The sequence below is a fragment of the Hyla sarda genome, chromosome 11 (genome assembly GCF_029499605.1).
Source record: "Hyla sarda isolate aHylSar1 chromosome 11, aHylSar1.hap1, whole genome shotgun sequence".
In the NCBI taxonomy this organism is placed as follows: domain Eukaryota; kingdom Metazoa; phylum Chordata; class Amphibia; order Anura; family Hylidae; genus Hyla; species Hyla sarda.
In genome coordinates this window covers 46308795-46323219 of record NC_079199.1, presented here as the reverse complement: position 1 = coordinate 46323219, position 14425 = coordinate 46308795, and the positions used below count along the sequence as shown (strand labels likewise).

Here is a 14425-nt window from a genome sequence, read left to right as displayed (position 1 = left end):
GCCCTCTGAATATAATACTACCACACACAGCGCTCTCTGAATATAACACTACCATAAACTGCGCCCTCTGAATATAATACTACCACACACAGCGCTCTCTGAATATAACACTACCACACACTGCGCTCTCTGAATATAATACTACCACAAACTGCGCCCTCTGAATATAATACTACCACACACAGCGCTCTCTGAATATAACACTACCACAAACTGCGCCCTCTGAATATAATACTACCACCCACTGCGCTCTCTGAATATAATACTACCACAAACTGCGCCCTCTGAATATAACGTTGCCATACAGTGCACCCTCTGAATATAATACCACAACCGCAGTAACACCCCTCAACATCCGTTAGCTGATGCTATTACCACAGGAGGGAGGTATTGGTGGTGTTGCTAGTGGATGATGGGGGTGCTACTACTGGGGGGGTGTTGCTGGAGGATGATGAGGGTGCTACTGGCCATCCCCCCTGGCAGTATCACCCCCATCATCCATCGGCAGGATCACCCTCCTGGCAGGAGCACCGCCATCATCCACCATCAGGATCTGCTGATGGAGGTGCTGCTGGGGGGGGGGGGCTGTTGCTGGTGGATGATGAGGGTGCTACTGCCAGGGGGGAGCATTAGGTAGGCAGCAGTTCCCCCACATTATGTAGGTAGCAGTTTCCCCACATTAGGTAGCATAGATTCCCCACATTTGGTACCAGTTCCCCCACATTAGGTAGGTACCAGTTACCCCACATTAGGTAGCAATTTCCCCACATTAGGTAGCACAGATTCCCCACATTAGGTAGCACAGATTCCCCACATTAGGTAGCACAGATTCCCCACATTAGGTAGAACAGATTCCCCATATTCGGTAGCACAGATTCCCCACATAAGGTAGCATAGACTCCCCACATTTGATAGCACAAATTCCCCACATTAAGTAGCATAGACTCCCCACATTAGGTAGTAGTTTCCCCACATTAGGCCGCAGGTTCCCTTGCAGGTTCCCCACAATGGGTCAAAGTCTTCCCACAATAGATCGCTGGTTCAACCCCCCCCACACACACACACAAACAAAAAACACATACAACACAGAAAGACACACACACAAACACACAGTCAGAGAGACACACACTCACAGACAGACACACACAGAGTCACACACACACACAGAGTCACACAGTCACATACACACACAGTCACACACAGTCACACACACAGAGTCACACACACAAACATAGATAGAGACAGACAGAGAGACAGACACACACACTCACCCATCCAGCGCAGCGCTCCTTCTCTCCTGGCGCCCTGCGAGTGACGTAACTGATGTCCTCCTGCGCGGCCATGCGGTGTGACGTCAGGCCGGCGCAGACATGGGAGCGGAGGCCGGGCACAGTGCTGGTGAAGGTGAGGGGGGTAATGACGGACGGGCGCACAGTGCAGGTGAAAGGGGGGGGGGTTGCTGACGGACGGGCGCACCGCACACACAGCGCAGGGGGGGGGGGCGGTGCTGACGGATGGGAGGCCGGTCGGGCACAGATGGGGGGGGGGGGGGGGTGCTGCGGAGCGTCTTGGTGTCACCCCATTAGGTTGGTGTCACCCGGTGCGGGCCGCACCCCCCGCACCCGGGTCGCAACGCCACTGACTTCATTCATAATGGAGTGAAAAGTTAAAAACGTATAGTTCTTTTCTTAAAAAATGGATGCAACCGGACATCATTTTTCAAACTGTATACGGGTTAAAATTTGTACACACATTTTGATACAGTTTAGTCCGGTTTTGAGGAATCTGTTTTTCATTTAAAAACCTGAACTGTATTGCAAAAACGTGGTGTGAACCCAGCCTTAAACTGGTATTCTATGCTGCATGGAGCATGGGGTCGGCTCGCACACCATGAATGGTCTTTGGGAACGCCGAAGATACCCAAGTGATGCACTCTGAGGTATCTCTGGCATTATAGACAATGAATGGAGCGTGTGCTGTCAGCGCTGAGAGACAGGTCTAAGTTCTAGAGATCGTTGGGGGTCTCAAATATCAGGCATACCTTTGTAACATGGCAGGCTTATTTTACTTGGATTCTTAGGCTAGGCTCACACTGAAATTCAGCTGCCAAAAAACGGTCTTGTCCATTCTTCTTCAGCGGAATCTGCTAAAATTCCATAGTGTGCACTGTGCAGCAGAATCCTGTTGCCAGCTATGGAAATCTGCTCCATCGGAATTTCCGAGTAGAATTTCAAAATGGACTAACGCTTGGAAATTCTGTAGTGTGAACCCAGCTGTATGGTAAAATCAGCCTTGCCTGGTACAAGATGGACCACAGCAGATCTGATCCTGAATACAGTCAAAAAATTACAAGTCAAAATCATAATGAAATCTCAAATTAAAAAACTTAGATCAGTAACAATGTAACTAAAGTAACTATACATGATGGGGGAATTTACAATGGTCTATGAAACAAGTTCTTTTTACCCTTGTTTGCCTGTGCGTACGTCATGTGTACTTTCCCCACATTTATCAGGTTCTTCATAAATAGCAAAGTGGCTCAGTGTGGTCCAGGCTGTCGTGAGATTGTGAAAAAAATTTGGCAACAATTTAAAAAAGTTGCAGTTGAAAAATCACTGACCACTTCAAAAAGCTAACCATGCCGCACTACACGCTGGCTGTTTTCTTGAATGAGTGTAAATGAGATGTGCAAAAAGTTTGCAACTTTTTCACCCATTGCACAAAGATCTGCTACAATGATAAATCCCCCCAAATAAATATACAACTTGGTACTAACCAAAAGTAATGGACATAACCCCACCAAAATGTGGCATCACATTCGTACTTTATAAATGAAAAAAAGGCTCTGTTCCATCTAGTGTCAGGAGTTTCATTAATAAGATAAATTGTTTAGTTATCCTGTTGTCACATAGGAAATATTTCTATAACGACTCTTCAGGATTGACATCATAACATCATATTTATAGATACAGTGGGGCAAAAAAGTATTTAGTCAGCCACCAATTGTGCAAGTTCTCCCACTTAAAAAGATGAGAGGCCTGTAATTTTCATCATAGGTATACCTTAACTATGAGAGACGTAATGAGGAAAAAAAATCCATAATATGACTGTCTGATTTTTAAAGATATCTTTTTGCAAATGATGGTGGAAAATAAGTATTTGGTCAATAATAAAAGTTCATCTCAATACTTTGTTACATACCCAAGCGTTTTCTGTAAGTCTTCACAAGGTTTTCACACACTGTTGCTGGTATTTTGGCCCATTCCTCCATGCAGATCCCCTCTAGAGCAGTGATTTTTTGGGGGGCTGTCGCTGGGCAACACAGACTTTCATCTCTCTCCAAAGGTTTTCTATGGGGTTGAGATCTGGAGACTGGCTACGTTACTTCAGGACCTCAAAATCCTTCTTACGAAGCCACTCCTTCATTGTCCAGGCGGTGTGTTTTGGATCATTGTCATGCTGGAAGACCCAGCCCCGTTTCATGTTCCATTCCCTTGCTGAGGGAAGGAGGTTTTCACTCAAAATCTTATGATACATGGCCCCATTCATTCTTTCCTTTGCATGGATGAGTAGTTCTGGTCCCTTAGCAGAAAAACAGCCCCAAAGCATGATGTTTCCACCCCCATGCTTTACAGTAAGTATGGTGTTCTTTGGATGCAACTCAGCATTCTTTCTCCTCCAAACACGACGAGTTGAGTTTTTACTAAAAAGTTCTACTTTGGTTTCATCTGACCATATGACATTCTCCCAATACTCTTCTGGATGGATGATCCAAATGCTCTCTAGCAAACTTCAGATGGGCCCAGATATGTACTGGCTTAAGCAGGGGGACGCATCTCACACTGCATGATTTGAGTCCCTGGCAGCGTAGTATGTTACTGCTAGTAGCCTTTGTTACTTTGGTCACAGCTCCCTGCAGGTCTTTCACTAGGTCCCCCCGTGTGGCTCTGGGATTTTTGCTCACCGTTCTTGTGATCATTTTGACAAAATGGGGTGAGATCTTGTGTGGAGTCCCAGATCGAGGGAGATTATCAGTGGTCTTGTATGTCTTCCATTTTCAAATAATTTCTCCCACAGTTGATTTCTTCACACAAGGCTGCTTGCCTATTGCAGATTGAGTCTTTCCATTCTGGTTTAGGTCTACAATTTTGTTTCTGGTGTTCTTCGACAGCTCTTTAGTCTTGGCCATAGAGGAGTTTGCAGTGTGACTGAGGTTGTGGACAGGTGTCTTTTATACTGATAACAAGTTCAAACAGGTGCCACTAATACAGGTAACGAGTGGAGGGCAGAGGAGACTCTTAAAGAAGAAGTTACCGGTCTGTGAAAGCCAGAAATCTTGCTTGTTTGTAGGTGACCAAATACTTATTTTCCACCATAATGTGCAAATAAATTCTTTAGAAATCAGACAATGTGATTTTATGGATTTTTTTTCTCATTATGTCTCTCATAGTTGAGGTATACCTATGATGAAAATTACAGGCCTCTCTCATCTTTTTAAGTGGGAGAACTTGCACAATTGGTAGCTGACTAAATACTTTTTTTGCCCCACTGTACTCCTAACTAGAGATAAGTGAATTTACTGTACGAATCAACGATTATATCTAGAAAAAGTATTTTTGCTTTCCCTCAAAATGTCTGATCTGACTTTTCCAGACTGCTTCAGATTCAGCATATTGTTCTGTAAGTTCGCTCATCTCTACAAATACACATATCCCACATATACAGCATAATAACCTGCCACCCATGAAGATCTGTAACAAATGGTGACTGCCAAATGTTTCAGAGGGACACATCATAGTGTGAAAGAGACATAAAAAAAATTGAATATCTATATGCTTCAATAGTTATTTTATTTGAATACATGCAGAATCATCTGACTACAGGATTTTTGTTAAAATGTTCTCACTTGGGGAAATCTGGAGTGTATTACAGCAGCAGCAACCTTGTTCCAAATCTCATTACGTCACTGTGCATACAAATTGTGCGCAGGTGCGAGATGTGGAATTAGGGCTCAGCTTCTAGGTGACTGTCAATCAAGTAGGGACAGGGATGGGAGTAGTGAGGAGGCCTTCCGGCCCTCAGCACTTCAGGGGCATGGGAATGCTTTCTTGACTCTTGCTACTGGAGAAGAAAATAATTTTTCTACATTATGGAAATACAGTGATCCCTCGACTTACAATGGCCTCAACATACAATAGTTTCAACATACAATTGTCTTTTATGGACCATTGTAACCTGAAACCAGACTCGACATACAATGCTACGGAAAGTCCAGATCTGTGAAACATGTCAATGGCTGGAAGAACTGACCAATTAGAATGGGCATTACACTGGTTAACCCCTTGTATTACTGAAGTGCATGCACTGACTGGCTGTCTGGTAGCGCCTCCTTACAGTACAGGGTGGTACTACATGTTCTGTACTACTCTTAACCTATGCTCCTGTCTTCTACATAGACAGTAATTTACAGCTCCCAGCAGCTCTTTCTTACTTTTATATTTTATACCCGCACGGTCCCGACGGCTATTAGCAGCCAGGACCTGTGGCTAATGCCTGACATCACCGTTCAGGCCGATGTCTTGCAGTAACTCTTTAGATGCCGCGATCAGTTTATCACGGCGTATAAAACTGCCGAAATCTGTTCCCAGCAACTCTGGAGCTGATTGGGACCATCGCGGGGAAATCGCGATGTCCCAATCAGCTGTACGGATGGAGGGAAGCTTCTTACCTCCTTCTCTGCCGTCCGATCGGCGCTCCTATGCTGCAGCCAGCTTTGCAGGCTAGAGCAATGGAGCGCTGATAACACTGATCAATTCTATGCTATGGCATAGCATTGAACAGTGTATGCAATCAAAGGATCGCATGTAATAGTCCCCTATGGGGCTAAAAAATAGTGTCAAAATAAAAAAGTGAATTAACTACCTTAAAGGACCAAGCCCATTGGACCAGGCCAATTTTATTTTTGCATTTTCGTTTTTTTCCTCCTCGCCTTCTAAAATTCATAACTCTTTTCTATTTCCATGGAAATATAAAATATATAGAATAAAATTATATATACCAGTCCTCAAAGGTACATAGGAGTGAGGAAAGAGAGATTAGATCCAGTAATAAGGGAGAGAAAATATGGTAAAATAAGTGACTATTTATTGATGTAATATAATATAAAATGACTTAGCCTCCTATCACCTCGGCAGGGCCCTTGCACGAGATGAAGGGGCTAATACAAATGTGCAATAATAAAAATAATATAAAACCATGCATATATACCAACTAGATATCAAAATATAATAGCAGCTGGATAGCATATTAGTAGATTTCCTGTAGTTAGAAAAAGTTCATTGGTTGTAGATTGAAATAATTTTAAAGTTCCATTTATGAGGCAAAGTCATTGGTGATATAGTAAAAGCAGTATTCCACCTTAAAACAGTGTCTTTAATCAGGGTTTGGTGTACGGCACCACTCCCCGACCACAGGGAATGATTCTGAAAATCGCAAGATGTGCAGGCACGACTGCGTCTGGTACTGGAAAATATGCCCGTCTGGATGGTGGTAAAGAACATGGAGTCTCCTTGTCACTTGGCAGTCCTCAGCTGGCACAGGTTGCGTCCGGCCTGATGCAGGGTAATGTCCGTGGCTGGCAAGCTTGTAGTGGAGGCAGCGATAGGTACATGGTGGTGCGGGAGTGAGAGCCGGTTTCCAGCGCACGTGTTGCAGAGGTCCCCAAATAGGGGGCTTCCAGCTGTTGCAAATGCTGGAAAAGGATTAATAGTTTGTATACTGTATGTATACTTGCTGAAAAGTATCAGTGTAATAGCTAGACGTGTTCCAAGGTTGCAGGCCTTTTCTTCAATAGCAGTATGGAGATGCATACCGGTAAAAAAAAAGGTGTGCTTAATATAGCCTCAATGTGATGATGTAATACACAGTGAGGGGAGCAAAACATGGAAAAGACACATGGAATGGGACATATGGGTTATGTAAAATATAAGATAAATACATGTGGGTTATGTAAGATAAGATAAATATGTACTAGATCTAATAAAAGACAAAAGGGTATTCGATTGAAAGAATAAAAAAGAAGAAAATAAAAGAAATACATATGGAGAATAAATATGAATCAGAAAGGCGCATAATGAGAACAATACAGAACTACATAATAGATTCCAAGCTCTGATAGTTAATATATAAATAGACAAAAGGGAGAAGGAGAGCAGCACTGCATAAGAGGTAATGCGAGGGTGCGCCCTTTGCAGTGCTACTCTCCTTCTCCCTTGTGTATTACCCGGTCGCCTTAGCCTGCACGCCTTTACTATCAACATGGATCCATCACCTCCAACTTTTGGTGAAGTAGCACCATCCTGTGTTGTTCCATACACTGATGTGGACATAAATCGAATCCTCAGTCACCTTGAAAAAGACGCTTCCTTTTAACATGCACCATTAATCATAGACTTACAAAGACAGTATGAGCATGAAACTAAACGTGAATTATTCCTACATTTTGCTACTCTAGAGGAGTATTTCAGGGCTCAAAGAATTCCCAGAGTTATGAGGTCACAACCTCACAATAACGCATATGCCGGGGATAATGACTATCGAGTTAAATATTAGATGATTGCCAACAAATTCGCTTCTGATCTCATCATCCTTAGTATGTAATTTTAAAAAAAGGACATTGCTGAAACTTGCATGCGGATCACGTCTCTGGAAACATCATTGAGAGCTACGATACCAGAGGAAGATTTTTCCAAGTTCATGGACAAACAAAACAATTTTCTACTTAAGTGCAGGAATGAACAGGAATCCACAAAGTGTCACAAGTGGCATAGAGACTGTATGGATTATACAGAAGGGCGTATATATTTGTGGGACAATTTAGTACAACAGAATAGACGTATAAGGAAACCTAAGGTGGATGCTAAAACTGTTTCTCCTAGGAATGTATCTTCTAACCAACGTGATCATTTTTTAGGGGTAGGTTTGACCATTGCTGACCCACCCGGAGAGAAGGGCATCGGCATAGGAGGACAGACAAAAACAAGAGGGCAAAAGAACACGAAACCACCACAGGCGAAAGCACAAACGAGAAAGAGTCCACGTCAGTGGTAAATATTTCTTCTATTAACTTGACAAATGATCAATTGAAAGTTTTATCCCTAGGCCTCAATTTCTGTCTGGCTGGGAGAGAAGATTGGTTTCAGTTAGAGCTTGATCTCACCCAGTTTTTAGAAAAAAAATTAGACTGAAGGTATGGTTTTCAGAAAGAACTGACTTTTCTGGGGTTGATGCATCTTCCAATATCGACTCCCAGACAGAGTAGTTAAGATTGAAAGATTTCGGTCTATCATTACCCAGTCAGTTCCATCCTACTGTACACGCACCCATTCTTGATACCTATTGTCAGTCCATCAAAAAGGAGATTTATGTGTTGAGAACTAGTGAAGGTCCTCTGTCACATCCCAATATGACCAGCACACAATTATAGGAACTCAGCACTTTAGTCCATGACCACAGCCTCATAATCAAGCCTGCAGACCAGGGTGGCGCGGTTGTGGTCATAGACAAAGTGCAATATGTCTCAGAGGCACAAAGACGACTAACAGACAACTCTACCTACTGTAGACTATCAAGGGACCCTAGGAGAGGTATTGAGGTTAAAATACGGGAGACTGTAAATGGAGCCCTACAAGAGGGCCTTATTGACAAACAACTCGGTGAATATCTTATTGTTACACATCCCATTACCCCCACCCTATATTTTTTCCATTGTCTCCAGGAGGGAGTCCATCACAAGTCACTTGTCCATTTTCTTGGACCAACTTCTATGTCCGAATGCCACAGGAGCCAGATCCTTCTTACATGATACCGCTGACTTTATCCAAAAGTTAAATCAGACATCGGTCACTGGCAATATCCTGTTGGCATCCTTGGACATAGTGAGCTTATACACTTCAATTCCTCAATCCATGGGTTTAACAGCTGTCCATGAAGCCATTTTACCAGATTTTCCTCCTGACAAGTCCAATTTCATATTGACACTTCTCGAATTGGTCCTTAAAAATAATTACTTTGTTTTTGATGATGTCTACTATTTACAAATATCCGGTACAGCTATGGGGACCAATGTGGCCCCCACTTATGCCAATATTTTTGTTGCCTCCCTTGAGGAACAGTATGTCTATGTATTGCGCCACTTCAGCCATGTGGTGGCGCTACATAGAGGATGTGTTCCTCCTGTGGAGGGGCACGGCTACTGAATTACAAGAGTTCCACACATTTTGAACAACTTCTGTCAGGAAATACAATTTACTCTGACTTGGTCACAAAACTCGGTACAGTTTCTTGATACCGAAGTTACATATAAGGATGGACACTTTCCAACCAATTTATTTGTAAAACCAACCGACTGTAATTCCACCCTTCATTACAGTAGCCGTCATCCTCGCCCGATGATACGCTCACTGCCCTTGAGTCAGACTCGGGCAAAGCATATCATCAGTGAAGATTCAATGGTTGAAAGAAAGAAATCAACACAAGGGAAAACAGCGCAGAGAATAGCATTTGTTTGACAATATAACGATCAGTTGGGCTCTATAGCCAAAGTTATACTGGGATATCCTGTGGTTCAACTATGTGAATATACCAGAATTTCAGACATCGCCCATAATGTCTTACAGAAGACCCACAAACCTCCGCGACCGACTAGTACATTCAGACATCTCAGGAAAAAAGCTGGATACGCAGAGGTACCTAACGGTTAAAAAAAAAAAGGGATAATACCCTTGTCCAAATTGTATAAATTGTTCCCAGATGATGAAAGGTCCAACTTTTGTCCACCCACAAACAGCAAAGGAGTACAAAATACAGGGTAGCCATGCTCATGCGATGCAAGCTTAGGTCCCTGAAACCCCAGGGATTTAATGTTGAATTTTCTGTCCCTTCTATTGTATTTAACATATAGTCTGTCTCCAATGGTGACTTTGTATTATATATGTCCACTATCATGTGTGGGTGCTGATCCTAGATAATTTTATAATTGTTTTTAATTTCATATGTTTTCACAGAGACGAAACTGGAACCGAACCTTCTTTTATTGTTTTCATAGGCTGGAGGAGACCCTTAGCCCCACTTTGATCATTTATTATTTAATAAGTCGTATGCGAGTATGCAAGTTTACTTTTATTTCATGTATGTGGACAGAAAAAAATAAAATAAAAACTCTGATATAGTGTGGTCCCCTCCAGTATCATACGAGCTGTAACCACGTCCGTGGTTAACACATGGTATACTGGTAGATTCATCAGAGAATGAAGTGCCGCATTCTGGAGGGCTTTGGGCATTGCGGTCCTATGAATGCTTCGGTGAATGTGCTGTGCAAGGTCCATATCTCAAGTCCCCTTTGTTTTCTTAATAGGACTTGATAGACATCTAAGAGCTCTGTGACTTCCCACTTCAAAGATGGCCAATCCGGCAGCACTTTCATTCATGTGCGTATGCTATATGATGGCATGAGACGCTTCAGAGCTCTTCGGTCCAGCACACTGCCACACTTCCGACTCGACCATTGAACACCACAGCATGGATCTAGATAGCATGGCCTAAGTGTAACTGTATACTCCTTATTTATTCTGGTTCTGAGTTTCCTCCCTCGGCAATAATATGATTACGTACAGCTGCACAGTAATTAACTATATGCACTGAATATTGCAAAACTGTAGGTTTTATACACAATATTGACGATATATATATTTCATGTATGACAGGTGAATTTATGCTTTTAAATTTTCCATGTATTTATGCTTGTACCGATATATATACCCCCTGGGTCACTGTTGTACCATGCTTGAAAAAGGTTGTAAGGGCAACCGAAACATTGCATCCTGTTCACATGATGGAATAACGCTATCCACATTTTTTCACCTATTGGAGTGCTGCAAGTGATTCTTTTTGGACTAATATATAAATAGAATACCTAAGATTATGTATAATAATTATATATAAATGTATAACACAGAAACATGATGGTTATCTTGGGTGGGCTAGACTGCGTTGATATGCGACCAGCCAGTGACAGGCCTTGGAGAAGAGCCAAACCAAAAGAAATTCTAGAGGAAACCGAAAATTTTGCGCTCAACATTGAGACCTCTTGGTATCAATGAGTCGAACTTGAAGATCATCCTAGACTCAGCTTTTGACATACGTGTGATAAAATCTCTCAAACATCTTCTCACGCTGTGGATGGCCAAAAAGAAAAAGTCAGATGGGTTCTGATTATGGTGTTCACTGAAATGAAGTGATAGTGGGTGGGTTTTATTCCTTTTTTTTATATATTGTAGATATGTTCATATATAGTTAATTTTATATATATATATATATATATATATATATATATATATATATATATATATTATATATATATATATATATATATATATATATAGTGATAAGGTGGCAAGGAAAGGGTGTATTTCTTTGGCTCACCCTGAAGAATCTCTCACCTGCTTCTTAAGTAATGAGGCAGCAGGGAAGGGAGGTGTATATAAGATGGAGACTCAGGTCTAATCTGTGCTCTCCCTGGGAAACAGCATGCTGCTGTAGGGAGAGACACACTGTTGAGGAAGCACACAGCTGAAGTTGTGAGTGGTCCAAGAAGTGGTGTGAACTGTGAGCAGCAGGTTGCAGGAGTCATATGTTTGACTGGCTGAGGGTAGCTCACCAGCTAGTAGTCAGGGCATGCTGATATGTGTAGTCAGTGACCAGACGGTCTAGGATTTTATTTTGTTCCAGTGTTATGTTTGTTTTTCCCCTGCAACCTGTCTAAATAAAGCTGGCAAGGTGCCAGACTTGCATGAATAATCGTTGTCTGCGGGTTTATTGAGAGAAAACGTGTCCCGTGGCAAGTGACCAGGACAGTCCCAGAGCTAATGCCTGAGACGGAATGTCAGTATATATATATATATATATATATATATATAAATATATATATATCTGTTTATTTGTAAAATTTTACAATTTCCATTAACATACAAATAACATAAAGAGAAAAAAACTAGAAAAAGGATAAGTAAAAGAAAAGGTATCAATGAGAGTACCCTTGAATTATTATCATTACATTTACATCAATGTCATAATATCTAAGAGACAAGTCAATTGTAGAAATAGATAATGGGTGAAATGACAAAAGATTAGTCCCGAAGCAATCAATACACTACAGATTACCGTATATACTCGAGTATAGGCCGAGTTTTTCAGCACGATTTTTCGTGCTGAAAACACCCCCCTCGGCTTATACTCGAGTGAACTCCCCCACCCGCAGTGGTCTTCAACCTGCGGACCTCCAGAGGTTTCAAAACTACAACTCCCAGCAAGCCCGGGCAGCCATCGGCTGTCCGGGCTTGCTGGGAGTTGTAGTTTTGAAACCTCCGGAGGTCCGCAGGTTGAAGACCACTGCGGCCTTCAACATCATCCAGCCCCCTCTCACCCCCTTTAGTTCTGAGTACTCACCTCCGCTCGGCGCTGGTCCGGTCCTGCAGGGCTGTCCGGTGGGGAGGTGGTCCGGTGGGATAGTGGTTCCGGGCTGCTATCTTCACCGGGGAGGCCTCTTCTAAGCGCTTCGGGCCCGGCCTCAGAATAGTCACGTTGCCGTGACAACGACGCAGAGGTGCGTTCATTGCCAACGTACTACTGCGTCATTGTCAAGGCAACGCCTCTATTCCGGGCCGGAAGCGCGGAGAAGAGGCGCCCCCGGTGAAGATAGCAGCCCGGACCACCTCCTCACCGGACCACCTCCTCACCGGACAGCCCTGCAGGACCGGACCAGCGCCGAGCGGAGGTGAGTACTCAGAACTAAAGGGGGTGAGAGGGGGGCTGGATGATGTTGAAGGCCGCAGGCCGATGGCTGCCCGGGCTTGCTGGGAGTTGTAGTTTTGAAACCTCTGGAGGTCCGCAGGTTGAAGACCACTGAGGGCGAATGATGAGAAGAGGATGATGAAGGGGGGGTGTGGGGATGATGAAGGGGGGTGGGGATGATGAAGGGGGGGGTGTGGGATGATAAGGGGATGATGAAGGGGGGATGTGTGGGATGATAAGGGGATGATGAAGGGGGGATGTGCGGGATGATAAGGGGATGATGAAGGGGGGATGTGTGGGATGATGACAAGGGGATGATGAAGGGGGGATGTGTGGGATGATGACAAGGGGATGATGAAGGGGGGATGTGTGGGATGATAAGGGGATGATGAAGGGGGGATGTGTGGGATGATGACAAGGGGATGATGATGAGGATGTTAATGACGGGTCTGGATGATGACAGGGGGGATGAGGTATTTCCCACCCTAGGCTTATACTCGAGTCAATAACTTTTCCTGGGATTTTGGGTTGAAATTAGGGGTCTCGGCTTATACTCGGGTCGGCTTATACTCGAGTATATACGGTATCTGCGTTGACGTCATCTAAGAAGTAAACATTGTCTTCAAGTGTTGTATAAGCTAATTGTAAGTTTGGAAGAGATCCCTCTGTCATGTATCAATAAAAAGAAGGTAAGAATGGAATTTATGGTCCAGCAGATACTCCGCTAATACTTACACCAGGTGGCGCAGAGAAGAAAAAAAAAGAAGACAACAAAGAAAGGAAAGAAAAGAAAAAAGAAAGGAGAATAAAATAGTAATCAAGAAAGATGGTCCGGCACGGTCTTACAGGTGTTGCTGTGTCTCCTAAGAATGTAATCGTTTCTCCACAGTCATCCCAATCCCTCCAAATTTTTTGAAACCAAGGAAGTAGATTATAAGCCATAGCCGAGAAATGCTCCATCCTCTGAACCTCCATGATTCTGTTTATCAAATTTTGGACTGTCAGGCTGTCTGTTTTTTTCCAATTTTGAGCAATTAGGCATTTAGCCGCCTTTAAAATAAATGGGAAAAGTCTAGTCTTATGTTGATGGAGACCCAAAGAAGGGAGATTAAGGAGGTATGTCAATGGGTGTAGCGGAATCGGTGTACCCAGGATCTCACGTATCATAAATTGTACCTCCAACTAAAAATTGACGGCGCAAGGAACAATTCCAGAAAATGTGTGGGAGGGAGAGCGGAACAATGCCACATCTCCAACACCTGAAGGACAACTGTGGATAAAAGCGACTAAGAATCTCAGGAGTGTGATACCAGTGGAATAATATCTAATAGTGGTTCTCTTTATGAGAGACACATGATAAAGCTTTCACTGTATGTGACCATATCGCCCTTCAGGTAGCTGGAGACATAGGGCCGCCCAAATAAGACTCCCACCTGGACATATAATGTTGTCTGATGGTGGAGAGGTCAGGTGGAAAAATCAGACCTATTGTTGACACTTCATTTTTACAAAGAAGCTCAATGGAGTGGGTTGGTTGAAGGGGGTGGTTGGTGGCAGGATGGTTAAGTTGTCAATA

At 43.2% G+C, this 14425-nt stretch overlaps 1 long non-coding RNA gene across 3 annotated transcripts in view; it reads left to right on the top strand.

Annotated features, from left to right (window-relative positions):
- Window positions 1-10912, top strand: part of LOC130294848 (uncharacterized) — a 51835-nt gene extending 40923 nt beyond the window's left edge. Inside the window, exons 2-3 of one of the 3 annotated variants that reach the window (XR_008848637.1) lie at window positions 7973-8105; window positions 10415-10912. This is a non-coding gene — a long non-coding RNA (uncharacterized LOC130294848). Of the gene's footprint in view, window positions 1-7972; window positions 8106-10064; window positions 10358-10414 lie in introns of those variants that run through there. The other 2 variants (XR_008848638.1, XR_008848636.1) reach the window with 2 other exon arrangements.
- Window positions 10913-14425: the final 3513 nt, after the last annotated feature.